Raw genomic sequence first — 24,490 nt, forward strand, 5'->3', positions numbered from 1 at the left:
TACGTCAGACACCCAATTAGGCAAGATTACACAGATTACCTGCTACCTACAAACTCTTGCTTTCATTTTTGAAGTCCAAGGCTTCCCAGACACGTTCTTCTTATGTCAATTATTTTTCCTTGTTTTATTTTGAAATATAGCATATAGGAAGTGCATACAATCCAGATGAATTTTTGTTTGATGAACCCTTGTAAAGCAGACATCCCCATAACAGCCACAGAGTCTGAGAACATAGAGACTTACCAAGCTTCTAATTTCCTCTTCAAATCTATTGCTCCCTCAGAGGCTACCCCTGTCCTGGTATTTTCAATAATCACACCCTTGCTTTTTAAAAGGGTTTTTGTCTCTTATAAATGCATCCCTAAACAATCTAGTTGAGATTATCCTGTTCTTAAATTAAACATAAATGGAATGTATCCTTTTGTCTGATTTCATTTATTCAAAATTGTTCGCAAGCTGCATGAAGATGCTATGTGGGGCTGTTGTTCACATATTCTCATTACTATAAAATAATATTCTATCAAGTTAATATAGCACTTTTATTTTTTATTTTTATTTTTAAAATTTAAATTCAATTAGCCAACGTTAGTTTCAAATGCAGTGTTCAATAATTTATCAGTTGCATATAACACCCAGTGCTCATCACATCACGTGCCCTCCTTGACACCCATCACCCAGTTGCCCCATCCCCCCACCCACCTCCCCTCCAGGTACCCTCTGTTTGTTTCCCAGAATTAAGAGCACCATTTAAAAAACTCTGGCTGAGTTTTGTTGGACTTTTAAGTTGCTTCCACTTCTACCTATATGGATATATATATTCTAGAAGTTTCTCTGGGTTTATGTCTAAGAAAAAAGCTACCCAGTCACAGGATATGTTTATCTTCAATTGTATTAGAAGATACAAAATTGTTTCACAAAGTAATTGTACCATGTACACTCTCTTCAGCATGGTCTGGGATGCTTCTTCACTGTACATCCTCATCAGTACTTGGTGTTGTCAGGCTTCAAGTCTTGCCAATGTCATTTGCATTCCCTGATTAGGAAGGAGCTGGAGCACCTTTTTTCACTGTGTATTTTGGACATTTGATTTTTTTTTCTTTTTGAAGTTCTTGTTCTGGTCTATCACTCTGTTTTCCCCTTTTGAGTTGCAGAGATCTTATATGTTTGTGGGTTTTTTTCTTTTTTCTTTTTTTCTTCTTTTTCTTATTGGTTTGTAGAAATTCTTTATATATTCTGTATAGCTGTTCTGGGGTATAAATGTAGCAAAAATCTTCTACTTTGTCTTTTTATGAGCCTTATAACAAAAATTCTTAAGTGTAAATCAAGTATTTTTATCAGTCTTTTTATGGTTTTTGCATTTTATGTCTTGTTTAAGCAATCCTTATCTACCTCAAGGGATCTGTTATGGGCTGAATTATGCCCCCGTCTCCAAACTTATACCTTGAAGTCTTAATCCCCAGAACTTCAGAATGTTGCATTTTGAAATAGGGCCTTTACAGAGGTAATTAAGGCTAAATGAGATCTTATGGGTGGGCCCTAATCCAACCTGACTGGTGTCCTTATTAGAAGAGGAAATGTGGACAGACACCAGGATACCAGAGATGCACACTGATAGGTCTGATGAAGACGCAACAAGAGGATGGTCGCCTGCAAGCTAGAGAAAGATTTCGGAGGAAACCAACCTGCTGGCACTTTGGCTTCAACTTCCAGCCTCCAGAACTGCAAGAAAAAAAATTCTGTTGTTTAAATCATCCAGTCTGTGGTATTTTGTTACTGCAGCCTGACCTGACTAATGTCATCAAAAATATGCACACATTATCAACTAAAAGTTTCATATTTTGGGTGTTGGCACTTAGATTTAAATTAGACTGGAAAAGAAAAAAGAAAAAAAAGGGAAAAAAGGGAAAAAAATAAAAAAAATAAATTAGACTGGATTTTGTTTTCTGTTTGTGGTATGAAGCAAGGGTTCCATTTCATTTTCCCCTATGGATATCTAATTCTCTCTGCATGGTTTGCTGAAGAGTTCATCTCCTCCTACTTATTTGCAATGCTACGCCTGCCATTTATCTGTCCACATGAGCATGTGTATGTTTTCAGGTTATATATTCCATTCCATTTGTCATTTTGTCTGTGTCCACAATCAGCACTGGTGGTTTCGTTACCTGAGATTTATAACCAGTCTTGATATCTATAGAGCACATCTTAACATCTTGTTCTTCTTTATCAGTGTCTTAGCTATCCTTGGTCCTTTGCATTTTCATCTGTGTTCTAGAATCAGCTCATCAACTTCCACTCATTCTCAGACCCCGATTAACCTGCTAATGTGTTGATTGGGGTTGCATTCTGTCTATCATTAATTTAAGGAATTGACATCTTTGAAATTCTGTAAAATATTGAAGTTTTTATTCCATGAACATGGTAATTCGCTTATTTAAGTCTTTCAATGTCTTTTGATAAAGTTTAATGATTTTTCTCTAAAGAAGTCTTATACATGTTTTGTTCTGTGCATTCTTTATATTTTTTGATGTTATTGTCCATGGCATCATTTTTAAAAAGTTTTATTTTTCGTTTATTGTGACATATGTGTAAGACTATTTCATACGTATGTAAAATAGATGTTTTACAACTGAAGTAAAATAACCATATGTATTTGAAGTCTACAACCTGTGGGCGCCTGGGTGGCTAAGTCAGTGAAGTGTCCGACTCTTGATTTTGGCTCAGGTCATGATCTCAGGGTTGAGATCGAGCCCTGTATTGGGCTCCACGCTCAGCAGAGAGTCGGCTTCAGGTTTTTCACTCCCCCTCTCCCTCTGCCCCTCCCACTCATGCTCTCTCTCTCTCTCTCTCACTAAAATAGATAAACGAATCTTTAAAACAAAACAAAACAAAAACCAAACAAGATCTTCTGGAGTTTGATTAGAAGTGCATTAGATCTTTGCACTAATCTGGAAGAATTGGCATTGAACTATACTGACTCTGTTGACATTATTGGGTTTAAATAATTTATTTAAAACATTTATCTAATGTTTAAGAACATGGCATATCTCTCCGTTAATTTATTTCTTTGATTTCTCTCAGCTATGTTTATAGTTTTTATTGTAGTGATCATCCTGCTTTTTTTAAAAATAGTTATTCTTGGTAATATTATATTTTTTGATCCTACTATAAGTGAAATTTTTAAAGAATTCATTTTTCAAATGTTTGATGCTGATACAACATACTAATTATATTAGTACAATAGAGCTTAGGTGGTTTTGATTTTTATATATCCTTTTATTTTATATTCAATTTATTTTTATATGGCCCTCATTGAGCAAACTTGCTAAACTCATTCATAATTTCTAATTAGCATCTTTACTGTATTTTGTGTTTTCTACAAATTCAATTATACTCTCTTTAAAGAAAGAAACTCCTTTTTAAATTTTTATACATTTTTTATAGTATCACTATGTTGAATAGCACCTAGAATATAACTTTAAGCAGATATAGTGCTAAGAAGAATTATTTTTCTATTCCTGATTATAAAGCAAAAAATGTCATCATTTTACTTCCCAGTAGGAAGTGGATTTTAGATTCCTCTTATCAAATTCAGGAAACTCTCTCTTATGCTTTGTTTATACACGTGATTTTTTTTCTTTTTTTTTTCTTTTTTATTTATGATAGTTACACACACACACACACAGAGGCAGAGACATAGGCAGAGGGAGAAGCGGGCTCCATGCACCGGGAGCCTGACGTGGGATTTGATCCCGGGTCTCCAGAATCGCACCCTGGGCCAAAGGCAGGTGCTAAACCGCTGCGCCACCCAGGGATCTCCACGTGATTTTTTTTCATGATTAGATGTTGAATTTTGTCAGCAGCATTTATTGGGATAAGCTGTTGAAGATGAGGTGCATTAATTTCTAATATTAAATCAAGGTTGCTTTCTTAGAATAAACACACTAAAGGGACACCTGGGTGGCTCAGTCGGTTAAGTGTCTGACTCTTGCCTTCATCTTAGGTTATGATCTCATGGCTCATAAGATCAAGCCCCCCATAGAGCTCCTCCATGCATAGTGGGGAGTGTGCTTGAAGACTGTCTTCCTCTGCCCCTCCCCCTCTTCTTCACAAATAAATAAATCTTTTCTTTTTTCTTTTTAAGAACAGTCCCAGTGGGTTTATTCTTGAACATTAGGTACTCTATTTAAAAAAATAAATCACTGGATCAGTGTGCTGACATATGTTCAGAATTTTTAAGTCTTATAGTAAGACTTTGGGTTTTCTTGATTTTAATGATTTTTATTCATTCTCAGGAGAAGTTTTCCAAATAAGGTAGTATTTACCAGTTCTTGACATTATGATGGGGCAATATCTTTTTAGGAGCTATCATTCAGCCCACTATAGGCACATATGAATTAAAATATTTATGTCTTCCTGATGAATTAAATCCTTTATAAGAGAACCCTCTTTATCTGTAGAAATATTTATTGCCTTAAAGTGTATTTTACTTGGTGTTATACGAGCTGTAGATTTTCTTTTTTGGTTATAACCACATGGTATATATTTTTGAAACCCTTTATCCAATCTTTTTGGATCCTTATTTTGGATGGATCTATTATGCACAACATACAGAGGGATTTTAGAGCTCTATTGCATGATCTTTGCTTTCTCCTGGAATGTTTAATCCATTTAATTTACATTTAATGTATGTTAGAATTTAGATACATCATTGATTTGTTGTACTTTCAATTTGTCCTTTCTTTTTCTCTTATTTATTGTCTTTCATGTGATTGAATATTTCTTATCAATATATTTTTGTATCTTCTTGTTTTGAAGTGAAATATTATCGTTTTAAAGAGATTTCATAGAAATCACAACCTACATACTAATTGCAGTATGAACTTAGTATCTATCTTTTCTTTTAAGAGTCAGTGTTTGAGGATTTGAGAATATACAGCTCAACTCCTGTTATGTAGGATTCTCAACCGTGGTTGAGATAAGCTGGATATCCATCCATAAAAGCATAAATTGCCCTTTGGAGTGAGAAAATGCCAAAACTTTAGTTTGATAATTACACTTCATTTATTTACCCTTCCCTGCTTTTTGTATATTTATGTTGAATCCAATTTTACAACTTCCTTTATTCTTAGCTTTGATACTTGTTCCTGGTCCTTTTGGCTTGGTAATACATCAGACTTTCTTTTTTTGCTAGTGGGTTTCTGATTTCCTTTTTGCTTCTGCAGTTTGAGCATGTCCCTGAATCTGTGGTCTTATATTACATCAAACAGCCTCTATCCTTTATTATAACTCTGATTAAAAAGACCCTGATCCCCTGGCCTGAGAAGGAAGATACAGACTGTTATAGTTATTGTTAGTTTTTTAGGAAGAGTTATGAGTTGAATAGCACCCTCTTCAAATTTATATACTGAAGTCCTAACCCTCAATACTTCAGAATATGACCTTGGAAATAAGGTTATTGCAGATATAATTGGTTAAGATGAGATCATAATGAACAGAGTCAGCTGCTAATTCAATATGATTGCTATCCTTATTGAAAATTTACACACAAAGACACACACACAGCGAGAATGACATGTGAACATGAAGACAGAAATCAGAGCAATGTTTCTTTGGTCAAAGAACACCAAAGATTCCATCTAGCTGATCTCCAGTAGCCAGGAGAGTGGTCTGGTGCAGATTCTCCTTCATAGCCTCAGAAGGAGCCAACCCTGATAACATTTTGATCTTGGATTTCTGTTCTCCGGTGTTGTGAGATGACAAATTTCAGTTGTTTAAACCACCAAGTATGTGGTACTTTGTTGCAGAAGCTCTAGCAAACTAATATTGGGAGATTGCATGAGTTATGTTGAAATGAAGGGTGATTAAAAATAGGGAGAACCCTTTCAATTTAGGCCAATAGAAATTATAGGGACGTGGATTTGGGATTCAATACTTGTCAGTACCTTTCACCTCATCACTCTCAAGCATTGTTTCCTATTGTAGCCCTCCATTATTGGTCACTCTGCCTCCATTCTTCTGCCTTAAATACTTTTACATACCCACTTGCATCCTGTCAGGAGCCTCTGTTACCCCCAACAAAGTTACATTCCTGCGATGCCACCACTACTTTCCCAGTTTGAGGATCTAGAGACTGCTGATGGTTTTATGTGTATCCAGGGATGCAACAAATTTTCCATCCTAGAATATCAAAGATTATGTGGACCAGGAAAGGCAGAGCTATTTTGTCTTGAATGCCCTACCTTCCCTCCAGGCACAAAGTAAAAGAATGATTTTATTACATATTTTCCAATGCACCACATTTTCTGCACTAACTAACTCAGAAAACTTTGAGTTGGTTACTTGGGAGAAGTGTCATCCTCATTCATTGACTGGGAATAATGCCAATGGAATAAATGAAGCATATTTTTGTTGTTGTTGTTTGCCTTCAAGAAGGAAGCCAGAGATAGAAGCCACCAGTTCAAGTCAAGTCAAGGTTGATAATCAGTGTCATCTGTCATCATCTGAAGCTGTGCAGGGGTGTCAGTGCTGTGGGTGAACCCACCAATCCTCATGGGCTATTCCCTAGCTGTCTCATTTTAGATAGGATTTATATTTTGGAGTCTTACTAGAGATTACTTCTGAGACAGATGAAAGGAAACAATTTATAATTGTTTAACATGTGTGCACAGGTCAACATATCTGCCCAAATTATCTGCCTTCTTAGGAATCACAGTTGTCTGGAGATTTATGGAAGGCACAGGGTTTCAATCACAGTATTAAATTTAGTGACCTTCAAGGGAAATGGGGAGCAAATTATAGCTTCTTCAACTTGTACATGCCAGGAGTTGGCCATTCATCCTGCTACCAGACAAATGAACATTGTAGTGACTTCCTTCCAGAGAGAGTAGAGGATGAAAAAAACATTTTGGCAGCAAAGTTGAGTTTGGAGACACTTATGATCTACAATTAAGTCATCCAAAGATCCTAATGTTAACCTCTTTGGACTAATTCTAACTGAAAAACGAATGAGTTCTGAATACTTTTGAAGATCTAAAAATGCATGTATATCAGTAAATAAAATTAGAAGTAAATTTCTTCAAAATCTTTTAAGTAAAACATCCCAGAGGTTAAGACTTGACTCATTATTAAAAATAATTCTTTTTCTTGCAGAAAAAGCTTTCAAGTATGACGGTGATGCACTGTAGAGCTGTATATTACTCTCCATTGTTTAAGAAATGGAGTATCTCAAGCTGTCACAGTGAGATATTCCTTCTACAGTGGGTGTTAAAACTTTTCTTCCTTTCTCTCTTATTCTTTCTTAATATCTCTGAACTGCATTCACAGTGGATACTTAATCCCCAGTCCAGCCTCTGGTGCTGTCTAGAAACAAAGAATGACTTTTAAAAAGCAGACAGTAAGTAGACTGGATGGATTTTATCTACAGAGAAGCACCTGACACCCCTAGCGTGACCAGCAAAGCCAAGGTCTTTAAGGCTCTCAGCTTCCAAATGGTATGGCTCCGAATGAACATTTATAGCCCATTTCTGGGATTGAGCACCTTCCAGTACTGGGCAGCATAGTGGTCCAACAACTGGGTCACCTGCTGACCATTGGACAGTTGTTTTGCCAGATGATCTGTTTTCCATTATGTGGCTTCCCCATGGTCCTGTAGCTATTTGGCGCATTCTGCAGATGACCGACTGGGAGACTCAAGCTGCACTTCTTGTGTTCCAAATGAGTCATGGGTACATTAGAGTTTGGAAGGTAAAAGCAAAAATACAAATCCCAGTGGAAGAAATTACTTTGAGATCTGCCCACTAAGTAGATCGATATTGTTCCTATCTGTCTTTATCGTCTCAAAAAAACCACACGACAAATCAAAACCGAAAAACAGAATTAAAGTGCTTTAGGTGGGATTATTTCTTTGTCAATTGCAAGCTTTTAAAATTGTAATATCCTCCAAAGGCCACATTGGCTGCTCCCGCAGCTGACTGTTTTGTCTAGCCAGCTCAGGCCATCAGACAATTAAGATAATCTCTGTGTTAATAAAGGTTTTCAGCTTGAGTTTGGCCATTACTGTAACCAGGTTCTCAGAATACGGTGGGCTATAGAATGCACTCTTCTCTCTAAACCTACACTGTTGGAATGTGGTTTACAGATCTTGGCTCAGATGGAAAGAGTTTAAACTTTTATTCACCCCTGTGTGAGGATACGCATCAGTCCCTGAGAGAAGTGTCTGGTGTCCTGCTGCCTTGCTGGCAGCCACAGGAGCCCCAGTCATGGATTTAGCTGCTGCTTAAAGTTGTGTCTTAAATCTGAACTCCACCTGGAAGGAGAAAGCATCTCTGAGCTCCACAGATGTCACCAATTCACACTTTAAAGGGAGATGGTATTTTCTTTCAGCTCTTTCTCATCCTCTCTCCCACTTCCAGGTCTGGGACTCTTTAATTAATGGACTCCAAAATTAGAATTCGAGAGTAATTCCTTTACAACACCTCATGTGACACAGCAGTATGCTTTTCTGCATGGATGGGGTGATGCCATGTATGAGAGACAAATCTTTTATTGGGAGCTCCAACCTGATGTGCATGCTTGCTACCCGGCACACTTACATTTGTGCCCATCTGTTTGGGTGGCAGGAGGCCTTTGGAGGGTGGCACAAGCCAGTTCTGAGAAGGCTCATTTGCCAACGGAGGTGCTGGCTCAGGGGTGCAGCCTGCAGAACACAGAGTATGCCAACACTCCTGCCAAGAGAACCTTCTGTTTGGCAACGGTACCTGAACAGGACCACGTGCTGCTCTACAATGGGCAACATCTGCTGATGGGAAGCTGGCGTTGATGTGCCCTCAGTGATTGATCCTGCTGCACGCTGTCACTCAACTCCCTTTAGAACAAGCTAACAGTGAATACCTCATTTAAGTAGGCGAGTTTTAACATCACTTATTCATGGTGGAAATATTTATCAAATGCCTACTATTTGCAAGTCATTGCACTAGCTGCTTCTGGATGGTATAGATGAATTTGACATGGATCCCAGCTTTAAGAGGCTGAGAGCAGCAACAGAAAAGGCATACATGTAAAACATTGGTTGACTTGAGAGGAATGCCATGAGCTAAACACAAACACACCAGAGTCAGAGATGTGCTGTTGAAGCCCAGAAGGGGGAAGAAGATTCTCAGCTGAGGAGAGGAGGCTGAAGGACACATGTGTGGACAGTGCTTTCAGGGTGGGAAGCATTTGCACCTGTGGTTAGAGTGGGAAGGGCCACTCGAGCTGAAGGAAACTGCAAGTTCTAGAGAGAACGTTGTGCTTGAGTGGGACATGGAGTGTTTAAAAAAGTCTAAAATAGATCCACTCGCCATGTATAATGTTTGATGTAAGATTAGATGTGGGGCGAAGGAAAAGATGTACAGATGTTTTCAGGTGGTTGAAACCTGATGTTTGTGAATATGGTAAGCCTCTTTGTTATAATGAGTGATTTGAGAAGGTTGTTTTGAGAGAGGAAGATCAACTTGGATTTCAGCTTATGAGGTTTGTGTGTTTTGGGGAAATCCATGAAGTTTCCTAAAGGGACCTACATAAATGGAATCTGAGAGAGGGTGAGTGGTCATGGCTAGGCTGTGGCTTTGGAAATCATTTGTAGTTAGACATTGGGGTTAATGATGCTATTGGGACATTGAGCAGCAAAAAGCAGAGGATCTGGTACAGAAATTTTGAGGCTGCCCTCAGTTATACCTGAAGGAAGCCAACTTTAGGAGAAAGTAGATAGACTCTAAATAAGATGGAAGGTTGGTGAGGCAGAAAAATGTGGCCCCAGTTTTGTCTTCAGTTGACCAGCTTAGTCTGGCACATATTGAAATATTGGTGTTATGAAGTTCTGAGCCCTCAAGAAATGTTAGGCTCTGTATGCGGTGTTCATTTTTGTTTGTTTGTCTTTGCATACATGTGTGTGTGTAGTGACTAATTCAGACTTGAGTAAACATTTTTTCTTAAATGCAGTTTCCCAGCAGAATGAAAAAATGTATTCGGAGAAGGTAAACGCTGATCACTTTTGCAGCGAAGATAGACATGCATGGATGGAAAGATGTGGGAAGGTGATGTGATGGTCTTTATTCTTGCCACTTCACCTTATTCCAAGAAGGAGGGGAGGCACACAACAAGGCAAATCCACAGAAGGCAGTGTCGAGGAGGCACAGAGAGCATGGCTCGGGGTTTGTTGGACATGAATTGTGTGTGGGGCACTGTGCCAGCCTCTGAGAGAGAGTCCAGGATGTGTAAGGCATGCTCATTGCCCTCCACGAACTTGGTTTCTTGACCCAGAGTGACAGAATCCTGTGCATGGAGACCACATCCTGTGGGCCGGTACTAAGTGTTCGTAGTTTCAGGACGTTGTCAACTCTGCATCCTGTTGATCTCCCCTTGCCATGCCCATTTTCCACATTCAAAGACCTACTTTTGTCTTCTTGCCTTTCATTTGGAAATCTTGGTTCATATAAAACTCATCTAATTATATTTATGTCCCCCCGTCTTTTTTTTTTCTCTTTTAAAAAATAGTTTATTGCTTCCATTTTCTCACTCCTTCCTTGCAGTAATTGGTCCCAGAGTGAAACATTATCTTTGAGCTTATGCTAATACATGAATAATATTTTTTCATTTCTTCTTTTAGATTTTATTTAGCATCTGACATTGCCTCTCATGTCTCTGTTTGGTTTGGTTTTATTTTTGTTCTTGTTTTGGATTGTTTTCCCAGAATGTGCCTCTTTATTTCCCAGGAAATGCTCGGTGCTATTATCGATAATGATTAAGTCCGTTAGTAAGCCAAATTAAAAAGAATAACAGTAATAATCCGTTGCATTTGGAGGACACTCTCTAAGCATTTTCTCATTTCATCACTTGCTCTGGACTTTAATTGAGGCTGAATTTGCAAATGGGCTCATTTTATTTTGGCTTCAGCCTCTCTTCTTCCTCTTCTCTTTTTTGCTCTCCTGTGTGGTGTCTAGTGCCTGTCTGTCACATTTCTGAGGTACTTGAGGCCTACTTCTACTTCAATTAATGCACCATCTTTGGCACCTTGTGTCTCTGTCAAATTTGACAGCTAAGACACAATGAATGTCTTTCGTATTCCTGGAGATGAATAACGTTACTTCTGCCTTCAACTGGGGCTCTCCAGATACTGATTTCACTTGCGACTAATTTCTTCAACAAATATTATTAAATGTGCACTGGATAGGAAGCATGAGTCTAGGTTCTGTGGGGGAGATAAAGCAAAGTGGACTGAGACTTTGATGTAATAACACATAAAAACCTGGCAGACACATGTGTCCATGATACTGGGAACAAGGCTATATGGGTCAAGGCTCTATGAAAGGTACAAACTCCATGATATTGATTGCTGAACAAAAGAAATTGGTGGAATTCATTGATAGTGATTGTTTCTTCGCAAACAATGGAGGTGTTCAGCTTTGTTGTCTTTTGGGTCAGCCGACCCAGCCCATTTATATCTCAGTGTAGACAGTGGTGTGTTGGTAAATGTTGGCTCTCTGGAGTGTGTGGGAGTTCCTGTTGTGGCATTTGTCCATTTCCATGATGTAAATTCTTCCAGTATGGCTGACTTCAAGCTACCCGTGGGGTGTTACTAAATATGCAGTTGGGAAGAAATGCACAGAAGTGCCTTTTCTGAGCTAGTGGGAAGTGGCTTCAGTGCACCACGGGATGTGGGCCAGAAGTAGCTACTAATAGAATATTTTGAATTATCTTCCAACTTTCTAAGTTCTCCTTTGGTTCCTTGTAGGAACCAGGGAGTTAAACAAGGAAAAAGAATGCCATGGCTTTTGTAGAAGCAGGGGCGTTGTTTACCACTTTGTATCCTGAGAAGTGGCCTGCATGCAAACAGGGGAATAAGTGAGGGCAGTGGACCTAATCTGGAGGCCACTGGGACTCCGGGAAGAAAAACTGATGCAATGTATGACACTTGTGATGGGAGTGAGCTTTGGGGTTTCATCAGGCCCTAGATCACATTTGATGTTGGCCACTAAAAATGGATAAGATTTATTATTGTCAATTGTAAACAATTTTATTCTGTATTTAACAGTGGGGGGGAAACCAAGGTTCCATATAAAATGTAAAACCCCCCCTCTGAATATCTTATGATAGTCTTTTTTTACTTTTATTTCTATATAATATACTTTAATGGTGGTGATATTCACAGAGAATATAATATTTGTGTGTGTGTGTGTGTGTGTGTTTTAAATCAATTGCTGTTACTTTGCTTCAAGATTCCCAAGCATCCTCACAGTTTGCATTCCCTTCTTAAGGATTGATGTAGGTCGGTATGAGCTGAATAGTGAGAAAAATTCTTATGACATGGACACAAGTTGATAGACATGAGAATGAGCAAAGGCATCGAAATGGAAACACCTAGTCTGTGTGTGAGGAGCAGCAAAGTGCCCAGGAAAGCCTGGAATTTAGAGGAGTGTGTCTTATTCAGCTGGGGCTGCTTTATCAAAAGACCATTGACTGGGTCATGTAAAAGGCAGAATGTCATTTCCCACAGCTCTGGAACCTGGGTAGTCCAAGTTTGGAGTGTCCGCAGATTCGGGCCCTGCCTTGTAGACAGCCACCTCCTTGCTGTGTGGTCACATGGCCTTTCCTCAGAGTGTGCGGAGAGACGGAGACAGAGACAGAGTGAGCAAGCAAGCACATAATGACAATTAAGGATTTAACCCAAGAATAAGAATTCCAGGGGAACACAGATGTTCAGTCTGTAGCAGAATGTAATAGGAGATAAGTTTGGAAAAACTGGTTGGATCTCAATTAAAGAGGCCTTTTCAAGTCCAGTAGGGAATGTAGAAAAAAATCTGAAGATTATCAATGCTATTGAAGCCCTTGATCATGATGGTATCATGATCAGACCTCAGCTGTGGGAAAGTTTCCTGGCAGACATTTTCTTCTCAGACTCCGTTTCATCCTGGCTCTGGTCTCAAGAACCAGAGGGCTTGGGAAGTACTCTGACGAGATTCTTTCTCTTGTGGAAAAATGTATCTGCTGCAAAAGGCCTCAGGGATACACTGGACAGTTCCACAGAGAATACAGAATTCAAAGCCACTGAGGAAGCAGACCATGGTGCCAGTCAGATCTGTGCTGATCTACAAACTGTCTGCTACTGGTCTATAGTGACATAAGTATACTAATTGAGAGTAAGCATTTAGAACTGTTTGGGATTTAAAAAATATTTTAATTATTTATTCATGAGAGGCACAGAGAGAGAGGCAGAGACACACGCAGAGGGAGAAGCAGGCTCCTTGTGGGGAGCCTGATGCGGGACTCGATCCCAGGACCCTGGGATCATGCCCTGAGCTGAAGACAGACACTCAACCACTGAGCCACCCAGGTGCCCCACATTTAGAAACTTTTATATTAATTTGAGAGGACAATTTTATGTTTGCTGAATCGAAAAAAAATTCATATTTAGTATTATTTTATTTACCCTAATAGTTTATTTTTGTTGTACTTTACAAAGATTTTGGTCCATGGTTTCTTGGAAATTAAGAATGATCAATTGGACTACTGAGAGTTTGAGAAGCACTGACCCAATGGATCCATTAAGAGCAGACACCAGTGACTCGTGGGTGGCTCACTTGGTTAAGTGCTGGACTCTTGGTTTTGCCTCAGTTCATGATCTGAGGTCATGATCTCAGGGTTGTGAGACGGAGCCCTTTTTTGGGCTCTGCACTCAGCACCAGGCCCTGTGCTTAGCACAGAGTGTGCTTGAGATTCTGTTGCTCCCTCTTCCTCTGTCCCTGCCTCCACTAGCATTGTGCACTCTAAATAAATAAATAAATAAATAAATAAATAAATAAATAAATAAATAAAATCTTAAAGGGGAAAAAAAGCAGACACCAGCATTCTTTCTATTTGTGTTCAAATCCTCATGCTGTCACTTGCTATCTGCTTAACCTTAGTCAAATTATTTAATTTCTGTGACTCATAATTCTTAGATAATAGTACCCATTTCATTGGATAGGGTTAATGTGAGGGTTAATTGAGATTATCTAACGTTGTCACTCCAATGTTAGGTGTTGGGCATATATTCTCTAATAGGTATTGTCTCAAGTACATGCCTGAATAGTGAAAAGAAATTTAGCAGAACCTGGATATTTTTAGAGGTGAGGTTTTCATCACAGAAATGCTCAAGTCTTTCCCTGATAATTATACCTTCTCCTTATTAGGTTCCTGTGAAAGTAACATCTGGAAATATAGTTAATTAGTAGTTAAAACACCACTTTATTAATAGGTGCACATACCTGATGCAGATAAGGTAAAAGCCCGAGTTCATCTGTTGACCAATTATTCAGTGAATGCAAATGAATCCTGAGGGTCTCCAGTATGCAAGATACAATGGACTGAACCAAGGACAGCATCTGAGTTTTATGGAGTTGAGTCACTAGAGGAGGCAGATGAAATGAAACCATGGTAAATAAGTGGATGCTATATCAGAAATCACAAAGGAGGTATATTTGGGAGTATGTAACATGGGATTTTTTCTCCAGACTAGGAATGTCAGGGAAACCTGCTAGAGGAAGTTAGGCTTAAATGAAAACTTTAAGAACTGGCACTTCCTAAGGAAAAATTACTTAGGAAGAAAAAAGAATGGTAGGGGACACACCAGTAGCATAGGTAAGAGACAAAATGGTAATGCTACAGGAGATGGAGAGGCCTATGCAGAGGTCCTGTGATAAGAAGGAATAGGGCAAACATAAAGGACTTAAAATATTGCTGGAGTACTGGTAATAAGGGGTGGCACAGCAGAAGATGAAAATAGAGGGCTAGGTTTAGATCACATGGGTCTTTATAAGTCATTCTAAGGAATTTTTTCCTAATAGCAATAGGAAGCCATTGGAGAGGTTTTTTGTTTGTTTGTTTGTTTGTTTTTAAGTAGACTCCATACCCAGCATGGAGCCCAATGTGAGGTTTAAACTCATAACCTTAAGATCAAGACATGAGCTGAGATCAAGAGTCAGATGGGTAGCCAACTAAGCCACCCAGGAGCCCCAGGAGAGTTTTAATCTGAAGAGGCTAATGTCATATAATTTGTGATTGGCAGACTTCCAAAATGATCTCTGCCCTGTGGTGTTACACCCAGTATAGTCTCCCTCCTTGAGTGTAAGTGGAACCTGTGACTGGCATCTAGTCAATAGAATATGGAAAAAGTGATAAGATGTTACTCTTATGGGGATCCCTGGGTGGTGCAGCAGTTTGGCACCTGCCTTTGGCTCAGGGCGGATCCTGGAGACCCGGGAACGAATCCCACGTCGGGCTCCCGGTGCATGGAGCCTGCTTCTCCCTCTGCCTCTCTCTCTCTCTCTCTCTCTCTCTCTCTGTGACTATCATAAATAAATAAAAAATTTTTAAAAAGAGTCTGTTTAAAAAAAAAAGATGTCACTCTTATGATAACATTGCATCATATAAGACTCCAACTTAATGAACTAGAGCAAGAAATTGTTCTTACTGGCTTGATGAAGTATGTAGGCATGTTGAAGAAGGCCACATGGCAACGGACAGAGTGAGACTCCAGAACCCTAGGGCAGCTTCTAGTGATCAACTAGCAAAAACATGGGGCCCCCTCTCATCCAGCTTCAAGGGAACAAATCTCACTAACAACTCGAATGATCCTGGAAGAGGATTCTTACCCAGTCAAGCCTTCTGATAAAAACACAGCCCATGTGACAATTATATTGTACTGTGGTGAGACCCAGAGCAGAGAACATATCTGAGCTGTGTTTGAACTTCTGACTCAGGGTAACTGTGCATTGTATTGTGATGCAATGTATTGCGATGCAGTATATTGTGATGCATTGCATTGACGATGCATTATATACATTGTATTGCTTAAAGGCCCTAACTTAGTGGCAATTTGTTACACAGCAGAGAAAACTAGTACTTTGTTTCAATGTAAATCCCTATGGTTGCTCTTAGGGAACAGATTAAAAGAAAAAAGAATGGTAGGGGACACACCAGTAGCATAGGTAAGAGACAAAATGGTAATGCTACAGGAGATGGAGAGGAGTGGAATGACTGGAGAAACATTAAGGAAGTACTGCACATGGAAGGTAAAGGAGAAGTGATATCAGAAGTGACTCATTGGTTTCTGTCCTGTGGTAGATCAATGGTTTCCTGAAAAATTGAGAAAAGATAGACTGGATATATTTTTTTAAAATCTGATTAAAGGGATCCCTGGGTGGCGCAGCGGTTTGGCGCCTGCCTTTGGCCCAGGGCGCGATCCTGGAGACCCGGGATCGAATCCCACGTCAGGCTCCCGGTGCATGGAGCCTGCTTCTCCCTCTGCCTGTGTCTCTGCCTCTCTCTCTCTCACTGTGTGCTTATCATAAATAAATAAAAAATTTAAAAAAAAATTAAAAAAAAAATAAAATAAAATCTGATTAAAGACATTTAAGAAATGCTAAAGCAACTAAGACTTGAAGGCAAATAATTCAGAGGTAAGGGACATAACTGAGAAATAAGTTAACACTTTATTAGCCACTTCTCTACTCAGAGCATTTACAGTGGGTGAGGAGTTGAGAAACCAGAACAGAGCCCTAGATAAGAGGCAGAAAAAGCAGCTGAACTTTCAGCGTGAGGCTGGAGAACCAAAATTTGTAATTCAAAGTTGCCAATAAAGGTAGAATGAAAGATACCAAGGTCCTGGAACTAAGCACGGCATGGAGAGGTTAAGTCCAACCTTTAGTGGTTTCCCTCTTTAGGTATTTACCTGATTATTAAGCCATACTGGGATAGATCTAAGAAGCAGAGTAGAAAGCTACTGAAAGCAGAGAGGAGGTTTTGGCAGGCTCAAGGTACTCAGGACACAAAAATTGGAGGTCAAGACTTATCAAGGAGGAGAGGCCCAGGTGCACAAGCTTCCATTCAACCCATGGAAACCTATAGCCCAGAAGCAGAGATGAACCAGAGATGACAGGGACTTAGAAAAACAGCAACCTTGCCTCAAATGAGTTTAGTGTCTAGTTGAATTTAGGTGGTCTGCTTCCACACACAGTGCCTACCAGAATATAGGAAAACTTTCCCTGGAGGAAGAGAATGTGTTCTAGAACCCTTGCTATTTTTAATAGATAATGTCTGACTTTCAAGAAAAAATTACCAGACATATCAAGAAATAGGGTCAAATAAAAAAAGAAAATAGAAACATACCCACAGATGATAGAGTTTTCTCAAATGGACATTAAAATGCCTATGCTTGATTGTCTGGTCTCAAATTTGATTTTACCTTACTAACGAGCTCCTGTAATCTGCTATGTTTCGTGGATGATGGCAGAAGACATGAGACTCCCAGGTCAGAGAAAGGGCTTTATTGCACTCGGCTCAGCAGGCAGCCCCGGCATCGCATATTTACATTGCTTCTCCAGTCCCAAGTTCCACAGGGCAAGGTGACACGATTCAGAGGAATGCTACATGTGCAGTGGCCTTGCACAGCTGGCTGAGGGACACTGAACCTAGGGATCCACCACTTTATAGCTGGCAGTAAGAAAACCTGCTCTCTGTCCTGGAGAGAGCCACTAGGTCATCCCTGAAAATTATTGGCTGAAAACACAATCTTGAGAAATAGCCCGGGTAAAGGTTGGCCAGTGCCTTTTGTTTTTGGCATCTCCAGCAAGAACAGAAGATCATGCTTACAACCCATGAGAGATTGTCTGTCCCAACATGTTATGTTCTGGAAAATTGATAAGAGTGGAGAATGTTGTTAAGAACCAAAACTGATAGAATGGAATTATGTGGAGATTCTAGAACTGAAGTATTCAACAAATAAATTATAAGCTCATTTGATGAGTTTAATAGCAATTAGAAGCAATTACAAAAGGGAAGCAGCAAACTCAGACTAAGAGAGCAGAAAATATCCAGTCTAAATCACAGAAAAGCAAAAAGTTGAACGTACATAAATAAAGTCAGAAACATATGAAATACTGTGGAAAGCACTAAATAGTAGGTCACTGTTGTCCTGGAAGAAGAGATTAGGAAAGCGTCACCAGCAATATTTCAGGAGGAAATGACAGGTGACGCACGTTCAGATTGTATTCAAGAAGCTCTGTGATTCTCAATCTAGACAAGTTCGAAGTAAAATTTCAGAAACCAAAAGACAAAGGGAAAATCCTTGAAAACCTCCATAGGGAAAAATTGTACACATTGTGCTCAAAAGAGCAAAATAAGGCAGCAACTGGCTTCTCAACGAACATGGTAGGATTCAGATGGTAAGAAAAAAATGACATCTCTAAAAGGCCAACCTAGATTTCTGTGTCTTGTGGAAATGTCTTTTAAAAGTCTATGTGAAATAAAAACATTTTAAGATAAATTAAAGCTGAGGGATTTTGTCACTAGCAGAACTTCACTGAAGAAATTCTAAAGGGAGTTCTGGTAAAAGAAGACGAATCCCATCAGAAACAAAATACAGTAAGAAATGAAGACCAATAGAAGTGATAAATATAAGTGAATATTGACTAAAGAGAACAATAGCAATGTCTTGGGGTCTAACATGTGTGTAGAATACATAGAGTTACAATGCATGACAACAATTATTCAAAGACATTAAGCAACAAATGGAGTTCATGTGCTGTAATTGTATTGGATACTGGCAAAAAATCGTAATTCATGTTAGACTTTAAAAAGTCAAGGGGACATGCACTAATTTTTAGAATCACTGCTAAAAGATAATGAGGTAGCTAAAACTAGAGGGGATAGAAGAAATTCGAAAAACAGAATGAATATTGGTGCCATTCATTGGGTGGTGAATTCTGGAAAGTTTTAAGAAGAGGGGTAAACTTGCTGGTTGGATAAATTCACTTGGATCTCAGAAGAGATGTCAGAGCTAGAGACAAAAATCTTTTGAGGCATCTGCTTTCCAGGGAAAATTGAAGAAGAGTGAGGAATATTCCATTTGTTCAGGGCAGTCTTTATTTTATCTCACTTTCTCTGTTGCTTGCATCGAAGTGATGAATGGAAGAGGTAGCAGATCCCCAGGAGGGAATTGGATGCAGCTGAAATACAAGGCAGTAAAGGACACAAGAGTCTACAGCTTTTACTGCATACTCATCTCGTTTGCTGATAAACTTGGTCCATCCAAAGGTGAGCAGAACTCACCTGACAGGGGACAAATGTCATAACACATAGTATATCACATTAAATATTCCGTATTAAAATGGCCAGAGTATGGATGCTTAATTGTTAAATATTCGAAAGCAAGAATAACAATTATGGTTTTAAATATATAATCACTTATAATGGCCTGCCTTTTTTTTTAAAGATAGATATGTTTATCTTTATTCCCTCTGACAGCACTGTACATAAAAAAAAAGTACCCATCTCTGGTTCAGCCTTACAAAATGCTCAGTACCTCTGATGTTAAGCCCATGAAGAATTTTGCTCATTCATTCTTTATTGACGTCTGGGATCGAGCTTCTAGTCATTTTGGATGTATTGGGTTCCTTGAGCACAATTTGTCATGTTTCAACATAGAAAAACACCCTCCCCATCGTGAGACTGTCATAAGTGTTGTGATAGTAATTTTAAGGAGTTTCATCACTTCCCTGAAAGCTTCTCTTCTTTATTTTGTCTTAAAAAAAAAAGAGTAATGGAATAGATTTCACTCACTCACAAGATCTGCTAGGATTTATAAATGACTAAGGCTGGTCTTCAGTGTATTGCATTGTTTTATAAAAAACAGGATGTTAGTTTTTGCTGGCATTATGTCTAAATTCTTACCCCTTGCCTCCTCATGGCTGCTAGGGTGTCACCAACTCGAGAATTCGGCCTAAATTATTTTTTCTTTGTGGGTGTCTGTGCTGGGTTTCCCTGGTCTTCTCCCACGTTCTCCGCTGCCCCCTGCTGCTGTGGCAAGACCCGGTTGTGTCCATCTGCTGGGACTCTGCAGGCGGCACACAGCCGCTGTGGGCCACTGCCGAGCAGCTCAGGTTCCAGCACGGTGGTGGTGACCCTGGCTGTCTGACGCTGCCCGTGCAGCAGACCTGAGCTCAGGAGTTCAGTGTGACACGTTAGGTCTTTGCACCGGCTCCTGTAGTCAGCGCCCCAGCCCACTCTTATCTATCCAGTAAGTCCAGATCTGAAACCCGAGCCTCTCGAGCTCCCACTGTGGACCGTGGGGTTAGCCTGTGGCTGATGCTTACGAGCACAGCAGGGAAAATGCTGAAGGTCAGTGTTCTCAATGTGAATCGTTTCCAGCTCTGCAGATGACCTCGAGGGGCTGAGCTTCCTTCACGATGAGATCACTGAACCTTCCTCTCATCCTAAAATATTCATATCCAAGAGTCTCTTCCCTGGGCTTGATATGATGCGATGCAGAGGACAGCAATGCTTTCAGGATGAAACTCTTATTCAGCTCTTAAAGCTCTCAGAACCTCTGATTGATTCCATCTTGGGAACTGTGGATGGGAAAATTGGAGGCAAATGTCAGTAATGACTCCAAGTTGCTGAAAAACAGGAACCTCTGCATCTCGAGGTGTCATATCACTTCTGCACAACTGTCACACCTGCAAGTGCTAGTTGCAGCTTTTTCTTTGCATATTTGGGGGTGAAAACGAAAGCCACGGCTCAAGAGCTATCTCAGCGGGCACGATGGGTGGACTTCTCCAGGCACACTTAGATTAGTTATGCTTCTACGGTTGAGGAATACTCTGTCCTCTTCTCTAGTCTGTTTTGTTCCCACACACTCTTGGTCCTTCTCAGACTTGGGCTCTGGGGAAGAAGAGGGAGTCCATGGACGCTCCTAGGAAAGAGCAAGGATAGAGTGAGGATGCCAAGTGTGGGTGGGCTGGTGCTCCGCTCTGGGCCCTTTGACAGATTCCTGGGCCCCACCCCAGAGAGAGAGAATTAAAACGTCAGAGCACTGTACCCCAGGATCTGGGCTCTTTCAAGCTCCCCTAAGTGATTCTGATCATTGTCCTGATTTGGAAACAACTTTCCAGGGCCACTTGTCCCTGTATAGTTGCCCATGGACTTGACAGCAATGCTCACCATAACCAAGGCTTGGTCAGTGGTATGATCAGAGTGAGGAAGGAAGCTGGGACTCAAAGATGTTAGTGCAAAAGGGAAACCACGAGAGACAGACTCTTCTCAGCCGCAAGCAGATGATCTAGTCATTCATTCAACACTTATTTACTGTGCATCTGCTATATATCAGGTGCTTTTCTTTTTTTCTTTTTTAAAAGATTTTATTTATTTATTCATGAAAGACACACAGAGAGAGGAACAGACACAGGCAGAGGGAGAAGCAGGCTCCACACAAGGAGCCTGATGTGGAACTCGATCCCGGAGGCTCTGAGATCACGCCCTGGGCTGAAGGAGGCGCTAAACTGCTGAACCACCCGGGCGGCCCACCATGTGCTTTTCTAGACACTGAGGATGTAGCAGTGAACACAACAGACAAAATCCCTGCTCTCCAGGACTATACAATCAGGGAGATACATAATAACCAGCCAAATACAGGGCTGCTCTGCAAGGGGGGGATTCCGTTTTGTTCACTTACAGAATCCCCCAAACTAGACAGTGCATAGAAGGCTGTTGCTGAATAAAGGAAGAAAGTATTTCAGATAAAGATAATGTTCCAGAGGATAATAGAACCAAGAGGGAGGCTAGGAGTCGGGGGTGAGAGGGTGGGAGGAGCCAAGTTTCTAGGTAGAGCTTCCCAGCAGGTCCTGAGCTCGGAAACTGGGTGAGGAGCTAACTCTCCATTTCGGCCACCATTTGCTCCAGTTATAAAGCTCAAGGGTCAATTTAGGGCACCACTCATCTGTTTTCTTGTAAGAGATACTCCGATCAATTAGCCACCACCTTAGATTCCTCTGGGTCAGACATTCTGACGACCACCTTATCCCTGCTTCCCGCGTGTAAATATGTCTTCTAGCGAAGTGCTACCACTTGGCCTCTGCCGTTCTGGGATCCCATCATGCCCATCTGAGTCACCCTGCCTGGCCTACAGAGAACAGCCACTGCAAAACTTTTTGAGGACATTGGTGTTCTTCTCATTTCTCAGTGACTCAGAGTCTTTGGGCATTCTCTGTGGATGCAGTGATGTGTGTGTGTGCTTGTGTCTGTGTGTGCATGTGATGCTCTCCAATATTCTATTTTCCTAGGCCTTTGGATTTGTCCTCTACAGCTTTCCAGGGGAGTTCTGATAACTCAGCCTCATTAAGAGTAGTCCATGGTTGAGTTTAATTTTAGCCAATACACAAAGTAAACTGTTAGAGCCACATTCATCTGCATGAATTAACACATTAAATTTGGAATCACTCATCAGTACACCCTGATTGATAAATTAGGACCGACCCAGTGTGTGTTCCATGCTCCCTAGCCTCCTGCCATCAGAACCTGTTCTCATGTACATTCTGCAGGTTTCTGATGTAAATGGGCAAAATCTTGCAATTCTTTTTGAGTGTAAGTCATTTCCTCCTGGCCAGACTTTGCTTTTGTCTCTGGAACATGCTGAGGCCTGACCCCAGTTACGGGTCCAGGGGCAAGCAGTGGCTTTCTTATTTATTTGTTTGTTTGTTTTTTATTTGAATTCCAGAATAGTTAATGTGCCATGTTATATTAGTTTCCGGTGTACAATACAGTGAGTCAACAATCGTATGCATCACTCAGTACTCAGCAGGATAAGTGTACTCTTTAATCCCCATCACCTGGAAAAGTTACTATTAACTATCAAAAAAAGGCAATTTCCTGATTCTACTGTTATCTCAGTGTGTTTAATATGCAGTCTTTGGGAGTAAAGAATATTTTTTGCTGTCAACTTCCTAGCATCCCATGATAATATAAGGTGGTGGTTCTCAGCTGGGAGCAATTTTGCCCCATAGGAAACATATGGGGCAATGTCTGGAGACATTTTTTGTTTGTCACAACTTGGGGACAGGCATGGCACTGGCATCTAGTGGGTAGAGGTCAGGGATATTGCTGTACCTCCTATAATCATGGAATAGCCCTTCACAGCACAGGATTATTCAGCTCCACTTGTCAATATTGCTGGGGTTGGGAAACTGAGTATAAAGGGATTTAATGATAATAGAATTTACTCACTGTTGAAGCTCCAAATGACACACAAAAAACTGACTTTATCAGGGCTCTGATGATGAATTTATTCTAGAATCGGCTTGAACTAACATTTGCTGGCTTCCTACTGGATGATCCTTCCTGCATAATCATCCTGCAACATGAGCCCCTTTTTATAAAAAAGAACCGTAACTGAGAGAGGGTCTTGCCCAATGTCAGAGTGTCAGTGGCGGGGTGGGGGTGGGGGGGTAAGGATCCTTTGAACTCAGGATCCTTGCTCCCGAGACCCGGCTCAGTGGGCAATAGCCATGGTGGTAGCACCGCAGTCCTTACTTGGCAGTGTTCATTCACGAAGCCTCGTTGGTGCTCAGGGTCTGGCTATATGATGTCATTCGTGGTGTCAACACCCGTCTGAGAACTAGGGCTGAATTCCTTTCTTTCCAAATGGGCTCTGTTAGAGAGTGAATGGGTGACAGCAAGCAATTATTTCTTTCCCTCTTTTGCCTGTGTTTTCTGGTCTGATTCAGAGGCACAAAGGGAAACATTCTATAGGCATGGAGTGCCGGCGGGTTGCTGCCAATGGGTCTAGGCCACATGACATGGAATGAATGGGGAGCGGGCCGTTGCGAGGCATTTCTCACGTGAGGCTCTGTCCACTTGCTCCACTTCAAGAGGATGGTGGCTGAGGGGCTCCTCCTGGTCGCAGGGGATGGACACTCGGGGGCCCTGGCTTGGCCAGACCTTGGGCCCCAGAACATCACAGATCCTTGTGTGCACGTGTGTCTCCATCCCTGGACCGAATGTGGTCCGCTGCTGCTCTGCGCGGACTCCTTGAACCTTGCCACTGCCTTGGGAAAGGAAACTTTTCATTCCTTGGGCATTGATGAGCTTCTGAAAGGGGCGCAGATGTTTCTCGGAGCTGCAGCCCTGCCCCTAGGAGCAGGCGGGCAATCAGCGTCTCACCTGTTGCCAGGCAGCTCAGGCATCGCGAGGGAGACTTAATCTCCAACGATTAAACATTAAGTGCTTTCGAACATTTAAGCATTAGGCTCGTTTTATGATTGTGAGAGCAGCAGTAAAGCAAGAGGGAGAGAAGTTTACTGCTTCTTAACTTGAGCAGCAAATTGAATTTCTATCGATGAGGAGAAGTGCTTCTCCCTCTGGATGGAGAAGATGGGCAGAGGTTTGTGGGTTTAGAAAAAAATACAGTAATAACATTTATAGAGATGAAACTGTCAACACTACCCCTAATACCGCAGATTAATTTTGACAGTCATGTTTATAATGCAGGGGAGAGAGGGATCACCTATGTCCCTGAGGAATGTCTAGAGATGAAACTAGAAAACACAAGTATTTGCTGTGGTTGCTTTGCTGTATTTAATGTTTAATTTTTTTTCTCATTGTACAGACTTTCATCCATAGGTGTGAACATATTAACATAAAT

At 40.7% G+C, this 24,490-nt stretch overlaps 2 long non-coding RNA genes across 4 annotated transcripts in view; one reads left to right on the forward strand and one right to left on the reverse strand.

Annotated features, from left to right (window-relative positions):
* Positions 1 to 709: 709 nt before the first annotated feature.
* On the reverse strand, positions 710 to 15,783 carry LOC140621917 (uncharacterized). Of its 3 annotated transcripts, none has more exons than XR_012021646.1 (4): positions 15,669 to 15,765; positions 15,246 to 15,362; positions 14,283 to 14,422; positions 710 to 1,719 (listed from the first exon to the last, which is right to left on the reverse strand). It is a non-coding gene; the product is annotated as an uncharacterized lncRNA (long non-coding RNA). The 3 variants fall into 3 exon arrangements; XR_012021647.1 differs by lacking the exon at positions 15,669 to 15,765 and adding an exon at positions 15,488 to 15,657; XR_012021645.1 differs by lacking the exon at positions 15,246 to 15,362 and having other exon boundaries at positions 15,669 to 15,783.
* A 97-nt stretch (positions 15,784 to 15,880) lies between these two features.
* LOC140622375 (uncharacterized) overlaps positions 15,881 to 24,490 on the forward strand; it is a 36,675-nt gene continuing 28,065 nt past the window's right edge. Inside the window, exons 1-2 of the long non-coding RNA XR_012022140.1 lie at positions 15,881 to 16,088; positions 18,976 to 19,110. This is a non-coding gene — a long non-coding RNA (uncharacterized lncRNA). The remainder of the gene's footprint in view (positions 16,089 to 18,975; positions 19,111 to 24,490) is intronic.

This window comes from Canis lupus, chromosome 31, assembly GCF_048164855.1.
Source record: "Canis lupus baileyi chromosome 31, mCanLup2.hap1, whole genome shotgun sequence".
In the NCBI taxonomy this organism is placed as follows: Eukaryota; Metazoa; Chordata; class Mammalia; order Carnivora; family Canidae; genus Canis; species Canis lupus.